The sequence below is a fragment of the Diceros bicornis genome, chromosome 38 (assembly GCF_020826845.1).
Source record: "Diceros bicornis minor isolate mBicDic1 chromosome 38, mDicBic1.mat.cur, whole genome shotgun sequence".
Classification (NCBI taxonomy): domain Eukaryota; kingdom Metazoa; phylum Chordata; class Mammalia; order Perissodactyla; family Rhinocerotidae; genus Diceros; species Diceros bicornis.
Window position 1 is genome coordinate 2,087,176 of NC_080777.1, and position 23,658 is coordinate 2,110,833.

A 23,658-nucleotide genomic window follows, 5' to 3' on the forward strand; every position below is an offset into this window, starting at 1 on the left:
AATGAAAATAAGAGCCTTTGCTTGAGGTGAGAGAGCATGGTTTGACCCTATGATTTATTATAGGTGGTGCATAACAAATTCCAGAATGTCAAGAATCTACTATACAGAATCAGGAATTTAAAGTTTGTAAATTGGAGAGGTAGGAACAAATAGAATGCAGTTAAATGAAGGGTAAATAAAGTAAAACTTAGAAATTGGAGGAAGGTGGTCTGGGGACAAGAGGATGGGGCTATTTGGTGTTCAGCAGAAGCAGGTCTAGTAATTATTTTGAGTAACATCAGAACATAATTCATTAATAGAATCTGGCACCTTTTTGCAAATGGATTTTAGGTTAATTGCAAATTAATACCCCTGCCCCACAAAGATATAAGATGAGGTACGTATAAGATGAATATTTCATCAAAGAATGCTGTCTTGACGACACTTTCTTTCATCTACCTCTCAGGTGTCTGTTTTTGTCACTAGGATTTCTAATATCTGGTGTGTTCTTTCCTTTCTCTCTTTTTCTTGGGCACAACTTGTAGTTTCTTCCTCTAGTCTCGATATTCTAAATCAGCACATTATATATTTCCTATGCCTTAGTAGCTTTTAAAACTTCTTTCTCTTTAGTCTTCACAATTACAGCCCATTCCCCCCCATCCGTGCTCACCCCTGTTGTCACCCTAGTCAATCCAAACTGAAGGAGTCTTTTGAGGAGTTAGAAAATACACATTTTCAGGGTAAACATCAGTGGCTTATCTAAATAAAGGGAGATTGGGAAAGAGAGTACCTGGATGGTTGGTAATATCTTCACCAAGATAAGGAAAGCAGGAGGAAAGGCAGATTTTGTTCAGAAGGTTGAAAAGATTCAGTTTTTTTCAAGTTGATTCTGAGGGGTCATTGGGGACACTGAACTGAAAATGATTTGTAGGCAATTAGAGGTAAGGTCTGCATGTTATAAAAGAGGGTTTCACTTGAAATTTAGATGTGTGACTTAATGAAATAAGCAGTATTTAAAGTCCAGTGGCTTCAGAGAAGTCTCAAAGGGATCATGTATTGAGAAGTAACCCCTAAAAAACAGGGATTTACAGAGAAAGTAGAGACTTTCAGAGAATTTGAGGAGTGGCCACAGAAATGGGAGGAAACCAAAGTGATGTTTTCTAGAAGCAGAAATGGTTCAAGATATTGAGAGATGATGTAAGATTAGGGATATTCAGGGTTGTTGAATTTAGCAATTAGGAGGACGTTTTCTGACCGTAGTTCACTAAGGCAGTTGAGAGGAAGAGAGAGGACAGGAACTCAGTAAATCTTTAATATATAGGATAAATTCAAGAATAGTGGAAAGGTAAGAAAGTAGAATTAGCAAGCACTGACTACTCTTTAAAGCCTGGCACGGGGCCTGCCCCATGGCTTAGTGGTTAAGTGCGCGCGCTCTGCTACTGGCAGTCCGGGTTCGGATCCCGGGCGTGCACCGATGCACCGCTCGTCCGGCCATGCTGAGGCTGCGTCCCACATACAGCAACTAGAAGGATGTGCAACTATGACATACAACTATCTACTGGGGCTTTGGAGAGAAAGAGGAGGAGGATTGGCAATAGATGTTAGCTCAGGGCCGGTCTTCCTCAGCGAAAAGAGGAGGATTGGCATGCATGTTAGCTCAGGGCTGATCTTCCTCACAAAAAAAAAAAAAAAAAGCCTGGTGCTAAAGGGAAGGAGGGAAGTCTCCTTTAAACGAGCTATATGCTGTCTGTATTTTCTTTTTGAAGTTTTTAAAAAATTTTTATGCATTCTCATATTCGTTTTGAAACACGTTTTTAATGTCTGCTGTAAAACAAATTTTCAAAATGCAGAAACTTCCATTTAGAACAGAATAAGCTCTTACAACATACAACAATAGTTCATTAATTTTAGGACATAGCCTTCTGAAAGGCGTATATCCTTAGATTCTAGTGGACATTTGTATTTTTATATTCCAACTTGGCTGCATGTACAAGGAGCTAGTCATAAGAGCTGGATTAATAGTTTTCTTAACAGGAAATAGCATTTCTTAAAAATAGTAAAGCACCTTTTCAAAATTAATTATTGTCTAAGGGTATCATGTTCAAAATCCAAAAGTTACTTTGGCCTTGGAAATTCAAATTTATTAATATGGGTACTGTTCTGTTACAAAATTACTTTCTCATTAGATTTCAGTTTTTCTTTGATATGTATATATACCATACATTCTAAAAAGTAGCTTACTATTTGATAAAATTCAAATATAATCAAAATCACTTCTTAAAAATGTATAAGAATTTGGGTAAACCTTCTGTGTTGGATCCAGCATAAACGAAGGGAGCAAAAGTAAATTTTTGTGTGTGTGAGGAAGATTAGCCCTGAGCTAACATCTGTTGCCAATCCTCCTCTTTTGGTTGAGGAAGATTGGCCCTGGGCCAACGTCCGTGCCCATCTTCCTCTACTTTATATGTGGGATGCCGCCACAGCATGGCTTGATAAGCGGTGTATAGGTCTGCACCCAGGATCTGAACCTGCGAACCCTGGGCTGCTGAAGCAGACCATGCGAACTTAACCACTATGCCATTGGGCCGGCCCTGCAAAAGTAAATTTTTATCAAACGTATCCGTGTCAAAAATAAGGACAGAATAAGGGCTAATGTCCAGAGGAAGGAAGAATAATTAAGAAATTCATGAATCAGAGTCCCTAGACACTTATTGAGAGCAAAAATTATTTGTTTCTTTTCATAATTTGGGTAAGTATTTTTATTTGGTCATGTGAAAGTATCTGATCTAAGTCCTCATAGGAAATGATTATGAAATTAATGGAGATCTATGAAATGCAAAATTATTAGATCTTTTGATAGGATTCTTGAACATCTGATGGAAGCAGTAAGCTAATTCAAATAAAAAATTTAACAATAGAAGTCTCAATAGAACTTTTACTAATTAATTTAATATTTATTTTTCCTTTTGCTAGCATTTACCCCATAGATGGGTCTTCAGTAGTGTGACATGATTTTATCTGTCTAATCAGTCATAGAAAAGCATTTTTCTGTCAAATGTTACAAAACTACAGGGAAAAAAATGGGAGTCATGTGAAGGCAGGAACTGAATTAATTTTTTTGAGACAAACACTTGTATAGACCTAAATTTGTTTTATAAATTAAAACACATATATCATTTTAGTTAGTGAATACTGTCATCATATAAGTGCTGCAGAAAAACCAGATGGCTTAGTTATTTTCTGTTACAGATGACTTTTTAGATTGTTTCCCGATCTTAGGATAAACACACACACACGCACTTTGTCAACATGGTGTAAGTAAAGGAATACTTTGCGCAAGGAGTTAGATGTCCATTTTAGTTTTGGCACTGTTAGTTCCTAGCCATATGACATTGAACAAGTCATTTAATCTTAGTGTCTCATTTTATTCATTTGTAAAAATAAAAGGCTCAAAGTATATAATTTTTAAGGTTACTCCCAAATTTTAAAATAATATTGTGTATGTGGAAAATTTAGAATATTCTTCAGTTTTCTGTTTATGGCACATGGAGTCATGAACGTGAGTGTGAAAGAGTCAAAGGAATTGGAGGCAGTGGTATATAGAGATGGAAACAAAGAGGAAGAGGGCTGGACAGAGAAGGAAAGAAAGGTAGGATTGATGAGCAAGTTTTTGAAAGATAAACCTTTTTTCCATATATCCTGATATTCATTTGGGCTCAGAGTATTATCTCTTAGTAATAATTGGTCTTAAAAATGCCAGTAGTCTTTTAATCTATTTTAGCTGCTTTTTACCCTCAAACTTGCAGAAGCTCTTCTCCAAATGAAATAATATGTCATAGAGAATTATTCTTTACCTATGCCTGGAGATTCCCTCCCTTTAAAGAATTGTTGAAAGAATTGTCTTCTCAGAAATATTCACACTATGAAATATTTCCAGCAAACTGTTACGTACTTCATGGTATTCTGGTAATGATGAACCTAATCACTTTAAGCATCAATAGTCTAATGAACTCTAATGAATATACAGAGGAATAGACTTAAGGTTATAGTAACAGTTGAAATGATTATTGAAAAGCTTCAGTGAAAAAATACACTTGATTGCTTATGTAATGTACTGATTTGTATAAATGCTATATACCTTTATAAAAGAAAATGTAAAGCTCTATGCTCTATGCTCTTTTGATCACATCCAAATTTTTCTTTCCAACATAAATTATATTTTCTGTCAACTTGTTCTGTGTGTTAATATTCTGTAGGTATGAAGTATTTAACTAAAACCATCCTTAATTAATGTACATAATTATATGATTCCTGTTTGTAAAACTGAGCTCACTAGGGTAGCCACTAGCAATATGTGAATATTTAAATTTAAATTAATTAAAATTAAAGAAAATAAAAAGTCTTCTCAGGTGCATTTGCTGATTTCAGGTGCTCAGTTGTTCACATGTGGCTAGTGGCTAATGTATTGGACAGTGAAGATATAAAACCTTTCCACGAAACATCATAGTTGTATTGCCTAGTGCTGTTATAGAGACATTTGTAAGCATTGTAATTTAACATCAAGGTAAAAAGAAATATCTCATAATTTAGGCTAATAATTAACAACTTCTAATTAGATTAGAAACCACCATCCCTGGTGGTCTAGCAGTTAAGAACGGGGCTCTCACCGTGCAGCCCAGGTTCATTTCCCGGTCGGGGAACCACACCACCCGTCTGTCAGGCTGCATGTTGCTGTGATGCTGAAAGCTGTGCCACCAGGATTTCAGATATCAGCAGAATGTCCCATGGTGGACAGGTTTCATCGGAGCTTCCACACTAAGACAGACTAGGAAGTAGGACCTGGCCTCGCACTTTGGGAAAAATTGGCGGTGCAAACCCTGTTAACCGCAGCGAGCACTGTCTGATACAGCGCCGGACGGGGAGAGGATGGCGCAAAAAGACTGGGCAGGGTTCCGCTCTGCTGTACACAGGGTCCCTAGGAGTTGGAATCCACTCGACAGCACTAACAACAAAAATTAGGCTGTAAGTAAGTGCATTTGTGATGTATTTGTAAAATACACCCTTACTTAAATCTTACTTGGAGACTTTTTAGTTGTTCTGCACTTCGAAGCTTGATTTCCGTTTTTGTGTGTTGTGCCGATACTGTGGTGCATGTGATTTTTACCCACCTCCCAAACAGTTCATATACAGTGAATTAAAGGAGAAAAGATATTAATGATGAACAGAATCAATTTTTAAAGGGTACATTAGGCAGTGATATGATAAACTCATTATAGACAAATGACAGGAAGGAGAGAAATTGTCATCGAGTGAACTAAGAAAGGTGAATCAGGAACATTCGACCTTCTTGGCCTCATAGCCCCTTATCTCATTCTGCTTTCTTCACTCTGTCGCTCCCCCCTATAGATTCTGTTGTCAGTCCTTGGAGACAGCTTTGTGCACCTTTCCCTGCTCTGAGCCGGATAAGACCTGACAAAGGTTTTCAGATTCGTAGTTGTTCAGTGAGCCTGGAGGTGGCTTACTGTTCTTTCACCTTCTAGGTTTCTGATCCATGCTGTACCCTGATTTACTCAGTTTGCCTCATTCCTCTAGATGAGGCAGCTGATTTTTGGTCTCTGATTTTAATATAAACTGATTGATTCTTACTTGTCTGTGGGTTTCTCACGGAGAGAATCTTGGAGCTTGCTGCTGGATTGAAAATAGAGTGAATTTTGCATGCACTGTCAGTGTTTATTGCTCAAAAAGACAGTGTCAGAGAACATGCTGCTAGATAAAAATATACTGCTTTTCAGTCATATTCAAACTCTTTAGCCAAATATGAGTCTGTAGGAATTGGTATACCTAGCATCATATTTAAGGTATACTCGAGAAAAATACGAAGGAGACAATTGTGGAAGAAGTGCAGAACTTGGTATCTGAAAGTCCAGGTTTGAATCCAGATGGCTCCTGTTTACTACTACTAGGCTGTGACCTTGGGCAAGTCATTTAGCTTCAGCTCCTTTGAAGGGAAACATGTTTCTCACATGCATGTTTCGGGAGTTAAGTGAAAGAATGCAAGTGTAAGCAGCCAGCACAGTTACTGGCACAAAGGAGGTACTTGATAAATGTTTGAATCCAAGTCTTAATTGATGTGTTGGTGTAAAATGACAAAATTATGTTTAACAAAGTTGTACAGTTCTACAAAAGAAAGCAAGTTAGACTTTACATTTTTCATGAATTGGCAGAGAAAACTTGGCAAGAACTTTTAATGCCTACATAATTTATGGAAAAGTATGACTTGTTTTCTAAGCATTTTCTTTAAGCACTTTATAAAATGATTTTTATGAAGAAATGATATTTTATTAAATCACTGGCTTTTCCCATCAAATCTAAGTCTTCTTTTGAAAATATATAATAAACTCAGATATAGAATGTATGACTATTGATATTTGGAATGTCACCTTCATTGTTTTTTTACAAAAAATTTTTTTTACTCTTTAATGCTTTTTTCAAGTGCAAGTTGTAAATTACATTTTTCTCAATTCATATTTGCTTTGTTTTTTTTTTTTAAAAAGATTTAGTTAATAATGTATAAATAAAGAGCAGATGATAAAGGTAAAATCTGGAGCACACATTCCAAAATAATCATGAGGATATGAAAGCAAAAATTTTCCCAGTACTGAGTTTGTTCACATGAGTATGGAACAAATATCTTGGTAGGTATCCAAAAAAAGCACAGCTGTGGATTTATTTTTTTGGATTAACTGTACAGTTTCAAGTGGAGGTGGGGATTTAAAAGAAATAAATTTTTCCCAAGAGTATATTTCATTATCTGTCCCAGGTCATGTTAATTATACAGCAGATCTGAATTTTAAAATATGTTCTAAATGTATGTCACTTTCTCAGAGATGTTTCCCCGGACCACCCAGCCTAGAGAGCACCACCCTAAAACTGTTGCATCATGCTGTTCTCTTTGTTTACTCATGTTCCTAACTTCCCATTGTCACTGAAGTTGTCTTATTCATTTACTTAGCTTTTATTCATTTACTTAGCTGTTTGTGTATTTTTGTTTCTATAAGATTAGGAACTTTTTCTATCTTCATCATCACTCTCTCCTTGTTATCTATAGTGCTTAGTACTTATGTACTTGTGAATGAAGAAAAAAATAGATTAATTCATTTTATAGTACTCTATAAAATGGAGTCCTCTTGTATAATTGTTGTATAGTGTTTGTGTTCATTTTCTCGAATTTACGTAATTTTTTGTGTATGTGTGTGAGGAAAATTGGCCATTAGCTAACATCTGTTGCCAATCTTCCTCTTTTTGTTGGAGGAAGATGGTCCCTAAGCTAACATCTCTGCCAGTCTTCCTTTACTTTGTATGTGGGACACTGCCACAGCATGGCTTGATGAGTGGTGTGTAGGTCTCACCTGGGCTCCGAACCCATGAACCCCAGGCCACTGAAGCAGAGCTCGTGAACTTAACCACGACACCACCAGGCCGGGCCCAAGAACTTACATAATTTTTGTAGTTAAAAACAATTGTGTGTGTATGTGTATGAAGTTCTTAGAACAGTCTGGCAGATAGTAAAGCTGCTTATTATTATAAATAAAAGATTATTGAAAATTACTTCTATTTGCTTTTATAATATATGATCGATCATATCTGCACCTCATTTGATCTTGAGTCCTTAGCTGAAATGCAACCCTAATTCTTTCTTTCATTTTCAGAAATATATGATGTCAGAAAGCAGAGACTTTAATGTTGAGGATATTTTCTGTTAGGGATTTAGTAGGGGGAAAATGTGAAATATGAATCCTAAATTTATACTTTAGTTTAAAATTTAGTCACTTACCTTTTGGTTTCTTGGTATGATGAGATAAAAAGACATGGTATTTATGGCAACTTTATTCATAATTGCCAAAACTTGGAAGCAACCAAGGAGGTGGAAGCATCTCCTTTAGCAGGTGAATGGATACATAAACTGTGGTATATCCAGACAGTGGAATGTTATTCAGCACTGAAAAGAAACGAGCTATCAAGCCATGAAAAGACTTGGAGGATCCTTAAATGAATATTACTAAGTGAAAGAAGCCAATCTGAAAAGGCTACATACTGTATGATTCCAATTATATGACATTCTAGAAGAGGCAAAACTATGGAGACAGTATAAAGATCAGTGGTTGCCAGGGATTGATGAGTAGAGGGATGAATAGGCAGAGACAAAGGATTTTTAGGGCAGTGAAAATACTCTATGATACCATAATGATAGGTGCATGTCATTATACATTTGTCCAAACCCATAAAATGTCCAACACCAAGAGTGAACTGTAATGTAAACTGTGGACTTTGTATGAGATCATATGTCAATGTAGGTTCGACAGTTGTAAGAAATGTATCACTGTGATGAGGGATGCTGATCATCGGGGAGGCTATGCATGGGGGGGCAGAGGTATTGGGACATCTCTGCCTTCCGCTTCAGCTGGGAACTTTAAACTGCTCTAAAAAAATAAAGTCTTAATTTTAAAAAATTAAAAAAAAAGATGTGGTACAAGTTACAAAGGCCTGTATGGCAGTTGATGTAGGAGCTTAGTTCGTTTTAATTTATAAACTTTACTGCTGATTCAAGTGACAATTTCGGGAGGTAAAGTCTATCACTTTTTTACCCCTTGTTTTAAGTTTTCGTTTATTTTGTTACGAAAATCACATCTCCTTTCTCCTACTATTTATTCATTCAGGAAGCAGAGCTAGGCCCTGGGCTGAGCCCACAGATATCATTGTCACTCTCTCATGCCTGTTGGTACCAGAAGAAAAATTGTCCCGTGGATGCATAAATAGATAATATTGTATTAAAATAAAAGTTGCAAAGGTTGGAGGAAAGCATTTTCAACTGTGTAGATTGATAGTCCTAATGTGAGGCCGGTTATTTATTTCTTAGTCTGCAATAGCAGGAGTTGTGGGGTGAAAGGAGGCTCATTCTCTGTAAAGCCATCTGGTGGTGAATCAGCCAGTCAATTGCCAGAAGCGGAAGGATAGACTGCCCTTAGCATGTGTTTTAACTCAAGTAATTGCATACACTGACGATCATTTATATAATAGTTTTTTTTCTCCAGCCTAATCTGAGTAAACTGGTTGTTTGCTGTGGGTTATATAATGCATGATTTCATAGTTCTATTGTAATGTTGTGGTATATCAAGTGCACTATTGTTGCCCATCTCACAGCTTAGATAGTAATTAAGGTCACTCAGACTCTTCTTGCCAGCAGTCCTCAATTTGAATTATAAGTGACTGGAAGCAGCATTTTTTAATATAAATAAACAAAGCAGTAAAATATGTGTAATGCTGAAACTTAAAAGTATAGGGAAGCTGTGTGCTCTGCTGAACATCTGCAGAGTTTCTGTTTTGCTTTTTAAAATTTAAAGTTTAAATGTTAAATTTTTAGTCCGTTAGATCATGAAATGAGCTCTGATCTCACAGGAGAGTCGGTTTTTAAAGCTAATTATAGATACTGAACATGGAAATGGGACTGTGATGCTGGTTCATTGTTTACCTCCATCTGACCTCCAAATGTCAGAGCTTCAAACTTCTGTCAGATAGCTACTGCAAAGAAGCCTGTGTGACGAGGAGGTAGAGAGTATGAGAGACAACTGGAGGCGGGCAGTAACTAGGATTTAATGGCTAGATTTAATTGTAGCAAAGGTTAGATGATTAATTTCTAACCTCCTGTCCCTGGAGATTTCCAGATTATCCTCACCTCAAGAAGATTTGTAGCAGCTCCAGAGCTACTCATTCCTTCATTAAAAATAGCTTCTCACTCACTAACTAGATGCGAAACACTGGGCTGGGCCCTAGGGATGATACGGGGATGAGGAACGTCTCTGTATTTCAGCTCTGCGCCGATTTGGAGTAATACCAGCCTGAGTGTCCCCATCCCAGTCTGGGATAATGACAACTTCCTGTTTATTCTAGTATCCCTTTAGGTTTATCTCTGTCATGGCATCTACTGACCAGCATTCCCTAAGCAGTGAGTTCCTTGTGGCAGGGTTTTTTTGTTTGTTTTGTCTTTGTGCAGCCTGAATCCTCAAAAGTGCCTGGATTTAATAGGTTTCTCAATAGTGTTTACTGAAAGAGGGGGGATGGAGGAAGATAGACTTTTCCTGCCTTTAGAGAGCTCACCAACTAGAGACATAATCATATAGTAGCAGTGCAATATCATTAATCTTAAAAATTATGGTTTAAATTATAGCATAATGGATGTTTGAACCAGGTATTGTAGGGCTACAGAGAAAAGAACTGCTTACTCTGCCGTGAGGAAAGACTTCGAGAAAGGCAATGTTAGTTTTGCACTTTGTCATTTACTCTGGGATTTCTTAAATGCTGAAATTAATAAGCACAGAAGATAGTTATATAATTTTATATTACATCTAGTCTGCATATCTAAGGTTGTAGGCTTTTAAGATTAAGTTACTCCACTGTTAGAAAAGTCAGTGAGGATTGCTGGTATGGAAAATGGAAGGGTTTTGAGTTGTGTTTTAGTTATATTGTTTATCACTTTAAATGAAGCCAAAAAAATTGTATTCATTTCTCAATAGTAGGCTTTTTTTTTTTAAAGGAAGTCATCTTTTTTTTTTTAATTTATTTTTTTTTTCCCCCAAAGCCCCAGTAGATAGTTGTATGTCATAGTTGCACATCCTTCTAGCTGCTGTATGTGGGACGCAGCCCCAGCATGGCCTGAGAAGTGGTGTGTAGGTGTGCGCCTGGGATCCGAACCCGGGCCGCCAGCAGCGGAGCGCGCACACCCAACCGCTAAGCCACGTGGCCGGCCCTCAATAGTAGGCTTTGATGTTTGTAATTCTTAAGTGAGATTTCCTGGAAATTTTACTATTTGTAATTAAGGCTCTTACCTATTCTCTCATACTCCAAACACACACATATATTTAGAATTTTGTTGATTTTTCAGAATTATGTATAAGACTCTTAGGACCCTGAATCTGTTAAGCTTGTTAAATGTACACTTAAGCCATACACATGTTAATTATATGTTTCATGATTAATGGGTCAGCATATGCCATATGGTCGAATCTCTGAAACTTTACTAGTAAGTTTTTGGGCTTAATCTTTTAGTCTCTTAAATTCCTTGTTAGATAAAATTCTTCTATTATATGAGATAGTAAATAGTAGTACCTTGGGTGTGTCACGTTCCTTTATTTACATTCAGAGAACTGTAATATTTAATTTGGAAGGGTGACACTTGCTTTTACAATAGTATCTCACCTGTAGAATTCTGCTGCCTACCAACTAAAGATCCAAAAATAAAGCCTTCAAAGTGACAAAATTTATGTTTCAAAGCCTATAAATGAAAATATATGTACAGTCGTGCATCACGTAATGAGGTTTCAGTCAACAATGGGCCACATATACTACAGTGGTCCCATAAGATTAGTACCATATAGCTAGGTGTGTAGTAGCTCATATCATCTAGGTTGTGTACGTGCTCTCTGTGATGTTTGCAAGATGACGAAATCGCCTAACGATGCATTTCTCAGAAGTATCCCTATCGTTAAGCGACACATGACTGTAGTTCATTCATAGGAGCTCTCATGCCGATTCTGTTTGTTCGTTTTGAGTGTAGTCAAAATATACTTACTTATATTATTTTCAAGGCCTTGCAGGAGGGAGTGAGGCTATTATAATGAAAAATGACTACTGATAAAAAGGGAGAAGACAGAAAAAACATAAAGAATGTGAGTTTAGGATCTCAGAAAGTTAGAACTAGATAGTATTAGGACAGATCCATATTCCTTAATAAATTCTGAGGAAATCACTGTTTTACAGCATAGTTTAATAATTGATGATAGTGATAATAATCACTAATAAAGAGTTAAATATAATATTGAATATTTTGAGTTGTAAAAGTAGGTAAATTTAAAATATATTTTAAAATATTTTCAACTAAAATGGTAAAACTAAAAACTGGTTTTGATACTTTAAGGCAGGGGTGGCAAACTTTTTCTATAAAGGGCCAGAAAGTAAATATTTTAGGCTTTGTAGGCTATATGGTCTGTTACACTACTCAACTTGGCTGTTGTAGTGCAAAAGCTATGTCTGTGTTCCAGTAAAACTTTATTCACAAAAATAGGCAGAAGGCCAAAGTTAGCCAATCCCTGCTTTAAGGGAAAAACTCTCAGTTCTGTGGAAAATGTGAATGTCCAAAATAGCTTGTTCTAAGACAGAAAAAACAAATACAAAACTAAACAAAATACAGTCATGTGCCACATAACAATGTTTTGGTCAATGACGAACTGCACATATGACAGTGGTCCGATAAGATTAGTTCCGTATAGCCTAGGTTTGTAGTTGGTTATATGATCTAGGTTTGTGTAAGTACCTCCTATGATGTTCGCACAACAATGAAATCACCTAATGACGCGTTTCTTAGATCCAAATTGTTAAGTGCACGTGAGTGTAAGGTTTTACTATATCTCCAATTTAAAAACAGAAATCAGGCAGAGGGAGGGCTTGAGTGGCTTTTCTTTTCCAATTACATTTTTTTTTGAAAATCATGGTAAAGTATCCATAACATAAAATTTATCATCTTAATCATTTTTAGGTGTACAATTCAGTGACATTAATTACATTCACAATTTGTAAGTGATACCACTATCTATTTCTAGAACTTTTTTATCATCCCAAACAGAAACTCTGACCTATTAAACAAGAACTTCCCATTCCTCTCTCCCCGCAGCCCCTTCTGCCTCTATTCTACTTTCTCTCCAAATGAGTTTGCCTATTTTAGCTGTGTCATATAAGTGGATTGTACAGTATTTGCCCTTTTGTGTCTAGCTTATTTTACTTAGCATAATATGTTCAAGGTTCATCCATGTCGTAGCATGTGTCAGAATTTCATTTGTTTTTATGACTGAATAGTATTCCAGTGTATGTATGTATGATATTTTGTTTATTCATCTGTTGATGGACACTTGGTTTGTTTCCACCTTTTGGCTATTGTGAGTAATGCTGCAGTGAACATTGGTGTACAAGTATCTGAGGCCATACTTTTCAGTTCTTTTGAGTATATACCTAGGAGTGAAATTGCTGGATGATATGGAAATTCTGTCTTTAGCTTTTGAGAAACCAGAATGGCTGCACCTTTGTACATCCCCACCAGCAATGCACAAGGGTTTCGGTTTCTCCACGTCCTCACCAACATTTATTTTTGTTTTTTGATAATAGCCATCCTAATGGTGGTATCTCATTGTGGTTTCAATTTGCATCTCCCTAATGATTAATATTCTGAATATTAATCACTTATCAAATGATTTGGAAATATTTTCTCTCATTCTTTTCACTCTCTTGGTAGTGTCCTTTGATGCACAAAAGTTTTCAATTTTGATAAAGTCCAATTTATCTGTTTTTCTTTTGTTGCTTGTGCTTTGGTGTCATCTTAAAGAAACCATTACCAAATACAAGATCATACAAATTTTCCATTTTTTTAATTCTAACAGTTTGATATACTTTTAGTTCTTATGTTTAGATCTTTGATCCATTTTGAGTTAACTTTTGTGTATGGTGTTAGGTAAGAGTCCAACTTCATTCTTTTGCATGTGGATGTCCAGTTTTCCCAGTACTATTTGTTGAACAGACTCTCTTTTTCTCATTAAGTGGTCTTGGCACCCTTGTTGAAAAATCAATAGCCTATATATGTGAAAGTTTATTTCTGGGCTCTCTATTCTATTCCATTGGTGTATATATCTGTTTTTATGCCAGCACCACACTGTTTTAATTACTGTAACTTTGTAGGAAGTTTTAAAATCAGGAAAGGTGAGTCCTTCAGCTTTGCTTTTCATTTCCAGATCGTTTTGGCTCTCTGGGATCCCTTGAGATTCCATATAAATTTTAGGATGCATTTTTCTGTTTCTTCAAACAATGCTTTTGGGGTTTTGATAAGGATTACATTGAATCTGTAGACTGCTTTGGGTAGTCTTGTCTTCAAATCCATGAAGACAGGGTGTCTTTCCATTTATTTAGGTCTTTAGTTTCTTTCAGCAGTTTTTTGTTATTTTTCAGTGCACAAGTCTTGAGTCATCTTGGTTATATTTATTCCTAACGTATTTTATTCTTTTTGATGGGGTCATGGAATTTTTTCTTAATTTCCTTTTCAGATTGTTCATTGCTAGTAAACAGAAATGCAACTGATTTTTGACTTAATTTTATATCCTGCAACTTTTCTGAATTTAGTAGCTCTAACAGTTGCGGGTTTTTGTTTTTTTGGTACAGTTTTCTACATATAAGATTATGTCATCTTTGGACAGAGATATTTTACTTCTCTCATTCCAATTTTGATGCCTTTAATTTCTCTTTCTTACCTAATTACTCTGGTTAGGACTTCCAGTACTGCATTAAATAGAAATGGTGAAAGCAGGCATTCTTGTCTTGTTTCTGATTTTAGGGGCAAAGGTTTCAGTCTTTCATTGTTGAGTATGATGTTAGCTGTGGGCTTTTCATAATTGGCTTCATCACGTTCAGGAAATTTGTTCTGTTCCTAGATTATTGATTGTTTTTGTCATGAAAAGATGTTGAATATTGTCAAATGTTTTTTCTGCATCACTTGAGATGATCATGTAGATTTTTTTTCCTTCATTCTATTAATACAGTCTGTTACACTGATTTTCATATGTTGAACCATCCTTTCATTCCAGGAATAAATCCCACATGACCATGGTTTATAATCCTTTTAATATGCTGCTGAATTTGGTTTGCCAGTATTTTGTTGAAGATCGTTGTATCAATATAAGATATTGGTGTAGTCTTCTTTTCTCGTAGTGTCTATGTCTACGTTTGGTATCAGGTAATGCTGACCTCATAGAACGAATTAAGATGTCTTCTCTCCTCTTCAATTTTTCGGAAGAATTTGAGAAGGCTTGGTGTTAATTCCTTTTCAAAATGTTAGGTAAAATTCACCAGTGAAGCAAGCCATCTGGTCTTTGGCTGTTCTTTGTTGGGATGTTTTGATTACTGATTCAGTCTTCTTAGTAGTTATAGTCTATTCCAGTTTTCTATATCTTCGTGATTCAACCGTGGTAGGTTGTGTGTTTCCAGGAGTTTGTCCGTTTCATCTAGATCATCCAATTTTTTGGCATACACTTGTTCATAGTATTCTCATATAGTCCTTTTTATTTCTCAGAAGTCATAATGTCACCATTTTTATTTCTGATTTTAGTGATTTGAGTCTTCTCTCTCTTTTTGTTAGTCAGTCTAGCCAAAAGTTTGTCATATTTGTTGATCTGTCAAAGAAACAACTTGTATTTCATTGATTTTTCTCTATTTTTCTATTCTCTTATTTATCTTCACACTAATCTTTATTATTTTCTTCCTTCAGCTAGCTTTGGGTTTAGTTTGCTGTTTTTCTAGTTTCTTAAGGTATACTCTTTGGTTATTGATTTGATATCTTTCTTTTTTAATGTATACATTTACAGCTATAAATTTCCCTCTTAATACTGCTTTTGCTATATGCCACAAGTTTTGGTATGTTGTCTTTTTGTTTTTATGTGTCTCATTGTGTTTTCCAATACTCTTATGATTGCTTCTTTTACTCATTGGTTGTTAAAGAGTGTGTTGTTTAATTTCCACATATTGAGAATTGCCCAGTTTTCCTTCTGTTCCTGATTTCTAATTTCATTCCATTGTGATTGGGAAAGTTGTTTTGTAAGATTTCAATTTTTTAAAATTTATTAAGACTTATGTTTTAGGCCTAACATAATGGTCTATCCTAGTGAATGTTCTGTGTGCACTTGAGAAAAATGTGATTCTGCTGTAGTTGAGTGGAGTGTTGTGTATATGTCTGTTAGGTCAAATTGGTTTATAGACTTGTCAAGTCCTCTATTTTCTTATTAATCTTCTGTCTGGTTGTGTTTTTCATTGTTTAAACTGGAGTATTGAAGTTTTCAACTGTTATTGTTCAGCTGTCTATCTCTCCTTTTAATTCAGTCCTTTTTTGCTTCAGATATTTTGGGGCTCAGTTGTTAGGTACGTATATGTTGCGTATGTTATATGTTTTATATCTTGCTGTATTGAACCTTTTATCAATATATAATGTCCTTTGTCTCTTGCAGCCTTTTTTGATTTAAGGTCTATTTTGACTGACCCTAGTATAGCTACCTCAGCTTTCTTTTGGTTATTATTTACATAGAATATCTTTTTTCTTCCTTTTACTTTCAACCTCTTTGCATCCTTATATCTACAGACTCTCTTGAAGATAACATAAATGGATCTTATTATTTTATCTAACCTGCCTTTTTCTGCATTTTAATCAGAGAGTTGAATCCATTTATGTTTAATGTGATTTCTGAAGGATTTACTTCAGTCCTTTATCTATTTATTTTCTGTATTTTATGTTTTTTTTTGTTCTTCAGTTCTTCCACTAATACCTCTTTTTTTGTATTCAGTTGATTTTCGTAATGTGTCATTTTGATTCCCTTCTTCTTGCCTTTCTCTCTCTATATATATATAAATTTTTTTTTTTTTGGTGAAGAAGATTGACCCTGAGCTAACATCCCTTGCCAGTCTTCTTCTTTTTGCTGAGGAATATTAGCCCTGAGTTAACACCTGTGCCCATCTTCCTCTGTTTTGCTTGTGGGATGCCAACAGAGCATGGTTTGATGAGCAGTGTGTAAGTCCGCCCCCAGGATCCGAACCTGCGAACCCCAGCAGAGCATGCAAACTTAACCACTATGCCATTGGGCAGGCCCCTTTCTATATATTTTTTAGTTATTTTCTTAGTGGTTACCTTGAGGATTACAATTAAGATCTTAAACTTATAATAACCTAGTTTGAATAATACCAATTTAATCGCAAGAGTATACAAACGCTCTGCTCCTATACATCTCCATCCCTCATCCTTAATATTGTAATTGTCATAGGTTACATTTTTATATATTGTATTCACATTAACATAGATTTATAATGTTTTCTGTATTTGCCTATTAAATTATACTGGAAAAAGAAGTTATAAACCACATCAAAAGTACAGTAATACTGGATTTATATTTATCTATATACTTATTTTTACCAAAATATTCTTTATTTTATCTTATGATTTTCAGTTACTGTCTAGTATCCTTTTGTTTCAGCCTGAAAGTCTCTCTTTTGTGTTTCTTGTAGGCCAGTCTACTGGTAATGAACTCTGTTAGCTTTTGTTTAATTGGAAATGTCTTAATTGTGATTCACTCTTGGAAGATGGTTTTGTCAGATATAGGATTCTTGGTTGACAGTTTTTTTCTTTCAGGACTTTAAATATGCCATCCCACTGCCTTCAGGCCTTCATGGCTTATGAGGAGAAATCAGCTGTTAATCTTATGAGTATCCCTTGTGCATGACAATTCTCTTGTCTTTTTCTTGTCTCTTGTTTTCAAATTGTCTTTTTCTTTTGATCTTGGTGGGTTGGAGTATGACGTGTCTCAGTTTGGATCTGTGCGAGTTCGTCGTGCTTGAAGTTTATTGAGGTTCTTGGATGTGTATATTTATACCTTTCCTCAGATTTTGGAAGTTTTTTGCCTTTATTTTTTCAAATATTTTTTCTTTCCCTTAGTCTCTTCTTCTGAGACTCCTTTAATGTGTGATGATATCTCACAGATCTCTCAGGCTCCGTTAATTTTACTTTATTCTTTTTTCTTTATAATCCTCATACTGGATAATTTCAATTGTCTTATCTTCAAGTTCCCTTATCCTGTCTTCCACCTTTTCAAATCTGATGTTGAACCCCTCTCGTGAGTTTTGCATTTTATATAATTTCTATCTCCTTATTAATGCTGTTTTCTCCCCTCATACATCATTTTGCTGATTTCCCTTAGTTATTTGTCATTTAACACATTTATGAGAGTTGGTTTAACATCTTTGATTAATAATCACAATGTCAGGGCTTCCTCAGGGATGGTTTCTGTCAAATTCTGTTTGCCTTTAGATACGCTTTCATGTATGTATCTGCGTGTGTGTGTATATATATAAATACATATGTGTGTATAAATATATTTCCTGTAAATGGGCTTTCCTACAGGTATGTGTGTGTGTGTATATATATGTGTGTATATATACACACAGAGACACATACATAGAGAAAGAGAAAAGAGAAGAGAGAGAGAGAAACTGGACATTTTAAGCATGTTGTGGTAAATCTGGAAATCTAATTATCCCACTTTTCAGGGATTGCTGAATCTTTCTTGTCGAAGGCTGAAGCCAACTGTTCTTTACTTTTCCAAACTGTTTTTGCAAGGTGTGTGTTTCTTGTATTATGGTCACTGAAATTTCTGTTCTCTCATCTCTCTGGTCAGCCAGTGACCTGATAAAGATTTCCTTAGATACTTGGCTCTCAGAAGGGGACAGAAAACCAACCAACAAACACACATTGTCTCTTTAAGTTCCTTGAAAGCTGCTTCAGCCCATGGTAGTTGAAGCACTGGTGGCCAGCATAAAGGCTCAGTGGTCAAAAGCAGCAATCAGAGCACACAACTGGATATTTGGAAGACAGTGTCTTTATTGCATATCCTGGCTCCAGCAAGCCACACCAGAGATGCAGGAGGGTGTTCCCAGGCTGCTTCTTGCATCTGTTGGAATGGGGAATGGGGGATGCTAGCTGCTACCTGCAAAAGACTGAAATTTACCAACCTCATTGACTTGACACCAGAGTATCAGAATAGTTACTTTAGACAGTTGTTAGGAGGTCAGTAGTTCTTTAGGTGTTGGAATGGATTCCCCATTTTCCATGATATCCTTACATAGCTTTTATAGGATTTCTTACTACGGTAAGGGTTAAGCTGGGGAGAATTATGACGTATCTTAATATATTTATATGTTATTTTATTAGAATGGTAGATCTGGGAAGGTAAGGAGGTTTTGTTCATTGCTTTATTGTCAGCTCCTAAAATTGTGCCTGATAGGAGCAGAGTAAATAATGAACAATGTATTTCACAGTACTTCTCATAAAACCCAAGTTTTTGAACTGATCTCTTAGTTTTCCTTATTTTAGCTTCTTTCCAACTTCATGAAGCTACCGAGGGTATTCTCTTAGCCATTTCTTCTGAGAGTAAGGAAACATATTAGCATATAATGTTGTATGATGAGCTACACTATACTCCTTGCTCCAGTGACTATTTGGGATCATATCCAGGGTAGATTAACTTGACTGTGGAGACATTTGCCCCTTACATTTAGTTTATTTTGAATCATAGCTGGTGCTTGCAATATTAATAGTCTCGAAACTGAAATTCCAGTGCATTAGAATGAGAATGAAATAGCTGAACTACAAATATGGAGAGCAGATATTATTGGGAATTCACTTGTTTTAGAGTATCTAAAATTCTTGAATTAATCTGCAAAAAAGAAATAAAGGAAAAAACTATTATGACACTCTTAATGAAAATTGGGATAGTACATGGTTGTTGAGGTATTTTATTATGTTCTGGATGGCTATTCAATTTTGGCTCTCCTTTGTTTTATTTCAAAATCATGTATTAAAATAAGTTCTAGGCTTAGAAAGTTATAGACTTTTATGTTTTGGCATTCATCAAATCAAGATCTTTAGGACATTTATCTACCTGCATGTAATTTAACAGAAGAAGGAAAAGCTTCAAGTGACTAAAGTATTGTCTAGGAATGGTTTCACTTTGATTTCTTTCTTTTAAAAAATTAAACAAGATATATAGTGAATGGAACCCCTGGAGTTTTCTCTGTTTCTTCCCAAAATCTCACTAAGAAAAAAAGAATAAGAGGATACCACTTGGGAAGAAAGAAATTGAGAAAGTTCTGGAAGAGAGGGAGCTGTTGGAGGAAGAAAGTGAAACTTATGTGCGTGCTAGGTAGTCATAAAGAAACAAATGAATTCTCATAGAATCTTGAAAGGGCTCAGGAACTTGAGATGCCAGGTATCTTGGAAGGCAGGGACCAGGTATGGACCTAAAATGGGAAGATCCGTTCTAAGTCCAGATAAAGAGCACTTCGGGCCCACTGCCCAAACCCCTATTCCTACAGGAGAGTAGAGATTTATTATCTGGAATTATTAAATCAGAGAGACTCCAAACATGTGACCATCAGGCTCTGTCACGATGGGGTAATGTTACCGAGTGAAGCCTCGCTGCCCAATGCGTGAAGAAGCCAATAGCACCGGCTTCTGTAGCACTGGATTTTGAGAGAGGAAAGATCTTTATTGTATGGCTGACCAGCAAGGAGGCAAGAGGCAAGGCTCAAATCTGTCTCTCTGAGCTGAAAGGTAGACAGACTTCTAAGGAGTTGGGATTGGGAGTGATTATAGGTTATACAAAATGTTAACTTGGGTGAATCTGATTGGAAGGTGGAAGTGTAAGTATTATAAGTCCAGTGTGTTACAAATCGAGGGACTCCTCGCTTCTCGTCAGGTTCACCATTCTGCTTTCTGTTCACATTGAGTTCCATAGTTAGGGAGCTTTTGGTTCCCAGGCAGCTCAAGGTCATCTGAGGACAAGGTTTCCATCTTCTGAGCATGTTCCAGCTAAATGACTTGCAGTAGTTTCTTGTTATCCCTGCAAAATAACTTTTGATACAACATTGTGCTTGACACAATAGGGCCAGTACAGATTGGCCTGTCATGGTTACAGTAAAGTGCTATGTGCTTAGCCAAAGAGGCTAATACATAGAAACTCTGCAAATAGAATGATAAGATCTCCCCAATCACTCCTTCTTGGCTCAGCTCTTACAACATCAGCTGTGTGTTTATTGCCCCCTTTTGGGGGAGATTGGAGGATTCTCCTGTGGATAAACTGAACTGTTCTAGAGGGCAAAAAGTGAACTATAGATGTTGACCTTGTTCCCAAAGAAAAAGTGAGCTTGCATCTTTTTCCATTGCTCAATTCTCTAGTTGTTGGATTCTTTGTTAAAATAAGCTGAGAGCTTCCCTTACCTACAATTTGTAGTTCTGTAATATATAGCTGCTTTACGTTTAATTATACAAATAAGTGCTACCATCATGAAAAGAGTAAATGAAAAAAGGGACAACTTCAACAAAAATTCCATTTGTGTATCATTTCTAGAAATATTCAAGTGTATGTATTGGATTGTGAATGTTCTTTTTAAAAGATATTATATCTTGGTAAATTATACTCACTTTTTGTACGTTATAGTCTGTGGTGAAGCAAATCACCCCACATCTCTCAATGGCTTCAAACAACAATCATTTTTATTCTTGCTCATATATCTGTTGTTCAGCTAGGGATTGGATGATGTACTGAGGGCCTGGCTTCAAGTTGTATGTTAGGTCCCTCTCTGTTCCACATGTCTCTCGTTTACCTTGAACCAGTAGACTAGCCAGGGCATGTTCTTTTTTTGCTGATGACAGAGATGCAAGAGAGCAAGCCCAATTGCCCAAGCACATTTTAACCTCTGCTTGTGTCGCATCTACTAACATCATTCCATTGCCCAAAACAAGGCATGAGGCAGAGCCCAGAGTTATAGAGTGGGAAATTATACCCTACCTCTAATTGGAGTAATAGCAAAGTCACAGGGCAAAGGTTGTAGTTTGTGGTAGTATTTGAATATGTAAGAAGGCCTGGGGCTGTAATCCTTGCAAAACTCAATGATCCTCTATTCTGTTCAGACTTTAGATTCCCCAGTATGACCTGAAAACTATTCATGCTTTGAGAACGAGTTATAAGAATTTTAATCAGTAATCTATTAAATTTAAGGCTTTAGAATTGAAATAAGTATGAAAAAGAGATTATAGCAGTTTTAATTTTATAAGTAAGCCATATTATATTGTCACATTTTTACCCTAAAATATTGCTTTAAATGAATACTTTTAGAGCACTGATATAGAAGATATTCAATGTAGTTTATTGTTGGTTGATATCTTTCCAGTCTCAAGTTATGACCTTAGGTTATTATTTGGCAGAAAAGATTATGAGGAGAGGGAGAAAAGGAAATGATCATTAATTGAGTACCTCTCATGTGCCAAGTACTATAAAATACCATATTTATATTTCATTTTATTTTTAGGTACTCTCGTCTCGTTTTTTTTTTTTTTTCTTCTTTTTTTAACTTACTGATAGGATACCTGAAGTGCAGAAACATGTATTTTTTTTGGAGTCACTTGGAAAGCACGAGGGACTGGGGTTTCAATTCAAAGTCTACTCCAAAACACATCTTCTTGGCTAATCCAGAAAATCTGCAAAGGAATGGAACTGCTGTCACATCTGGTCAAGACTTTGGACGTATTCTGTACAGTTGACAAACCCAAAGGCCCCTTTTTCTGCCCTTTAGGGGAACCTGAGCTGAAGCCTATGCCTTGGCCATTGAGGAAGCTCCCAACCAGGCTTTAGTTTTATCCATGTGCTAGTGTCAGTATTACTCAGTGAGTAGGAAAAGGATATTGAAACTGAGGGATCAGTGAGAAAGCTGTGTTAGATAGGGAGAGAGTCCCATATAAAAACTGAGACAGTAGCTTTATGTTAAATCTTGTTCCCTCCCATTGTAGAGAAGATGGAAGGGGACTCAAGGTCATTGCCCCACCCCAGTAAATAAAAAAATACTCCTCATCTTGAGGCTTATGTGTTGTATTTTTGTTTTTCAGAAAATACATGTTCTTTTAGTTACCTTTTTTTTTGAGGGAGATTGGCTCTGTGCTAACATCTGTTGCCAACCTACCTCTTTTTCTTTTTTCTCCGCAAAGCCCCAGTACATAGTTGTTTATCATAGTTGTAGAGTTGTAACTCTTCTATCTGGGATGCCACCTCAGCATGGCTTGATGAGTGGTGTGTAGGTCTGTGCTGAGGAGCCGAACTGGTAAACCCCAGGCTGCCGAAGAGGAATGCGTGAACTTAACTGCTGTGCCACTGGGCCGGCCCCTAGTTACCTTTTTTTTTTCTCGCTGATGAAGAGTCACCCTGAGCTAACATCCGTTGCCAACCTTCCTCTTTGTTTTTTTTAATGTGAACCTTTGCCACATCATGGCCACTGACAGATGAGTGGTGTGGTTCTGCGCCTGGAAACGGAACCCAGGGTGCCGAAGCAGAGCACGCTGAACTTGAACCACTAGGGCATTGGAGCTGGCCTTTTAGTTACCTTGTAAGCCTCACTGAAATTCAAAACAAAATATGTAAAAAGCCATTATTTTTACTTTATATTGTTTTTATATAGCTATTCTATGTTTATATTGTGGAGTTATATATTACATATTTATGTATTGTATAATTATGCCTGATATTGTCTAAATACTTAAAACATTGTAGCATATGAATTAATGCTTACATACTACAGATTTTGAAAATGTTAACAAACTGTTCTTGTTGCCCATGTTTGGCTTTGGTGTTTTAGTTTACTGTATTTAGGCTAATTTGATTTCCTTTTAACATGTCTTACTGTAGTGTTTTTTTTCCAGTTTGCTTAAATAAGTGTTAGCTATTGATCTGCCTATTAATGTCATATTTTAAAATTGTCCTTCCTTGAAAAGGCAGTATGTAAATTATATGCTGTATTTAGATTGGAGGTTTTTCTTGGGTAAAATTTTTGGTCAGGATGTACATATGAAATACTAGAAACCAATTTGACAGAGAGTGGACAGATGGAAGACTAAGGCAGCATCTGCATCAAGGAGTTAGGTGAAAAGAAGGTTTAAAGATCTAGATAAAGCGACCATATCAATTAGATAAGCTGAGAAGGGAGTAAGAGTTCATTGTTTTA

General features: G+C 36.1%; 1 protein-coding gene across 12 annotated transcripts in view; it reads left to right on the forward strand.

Moving 5' to 3' along the window:
• CEP170 (centrosomal protein 170) overlaps positions 1-23,658 on the forward strand; it is a 134,830-nt gene that overhangs the window by 9,896 nt on the left and 101,276 nt on the right. The window contains exon 1 of one of the 12 annotated variants that reach the window (XM_058533535.1): positions 6,569-6,674. The exons of the other annotated variants lie outside the window; for them this stretch is intronic. The gene's annotated coding sequence lies outside the window, so the exon portion shown is untranslated. Of the gene's footprint in view, positions 1-6,568; positions 6,675-23,658 lie in introns of those variants that run through there. 12 annotated transcript variants of the gene reach the window in all.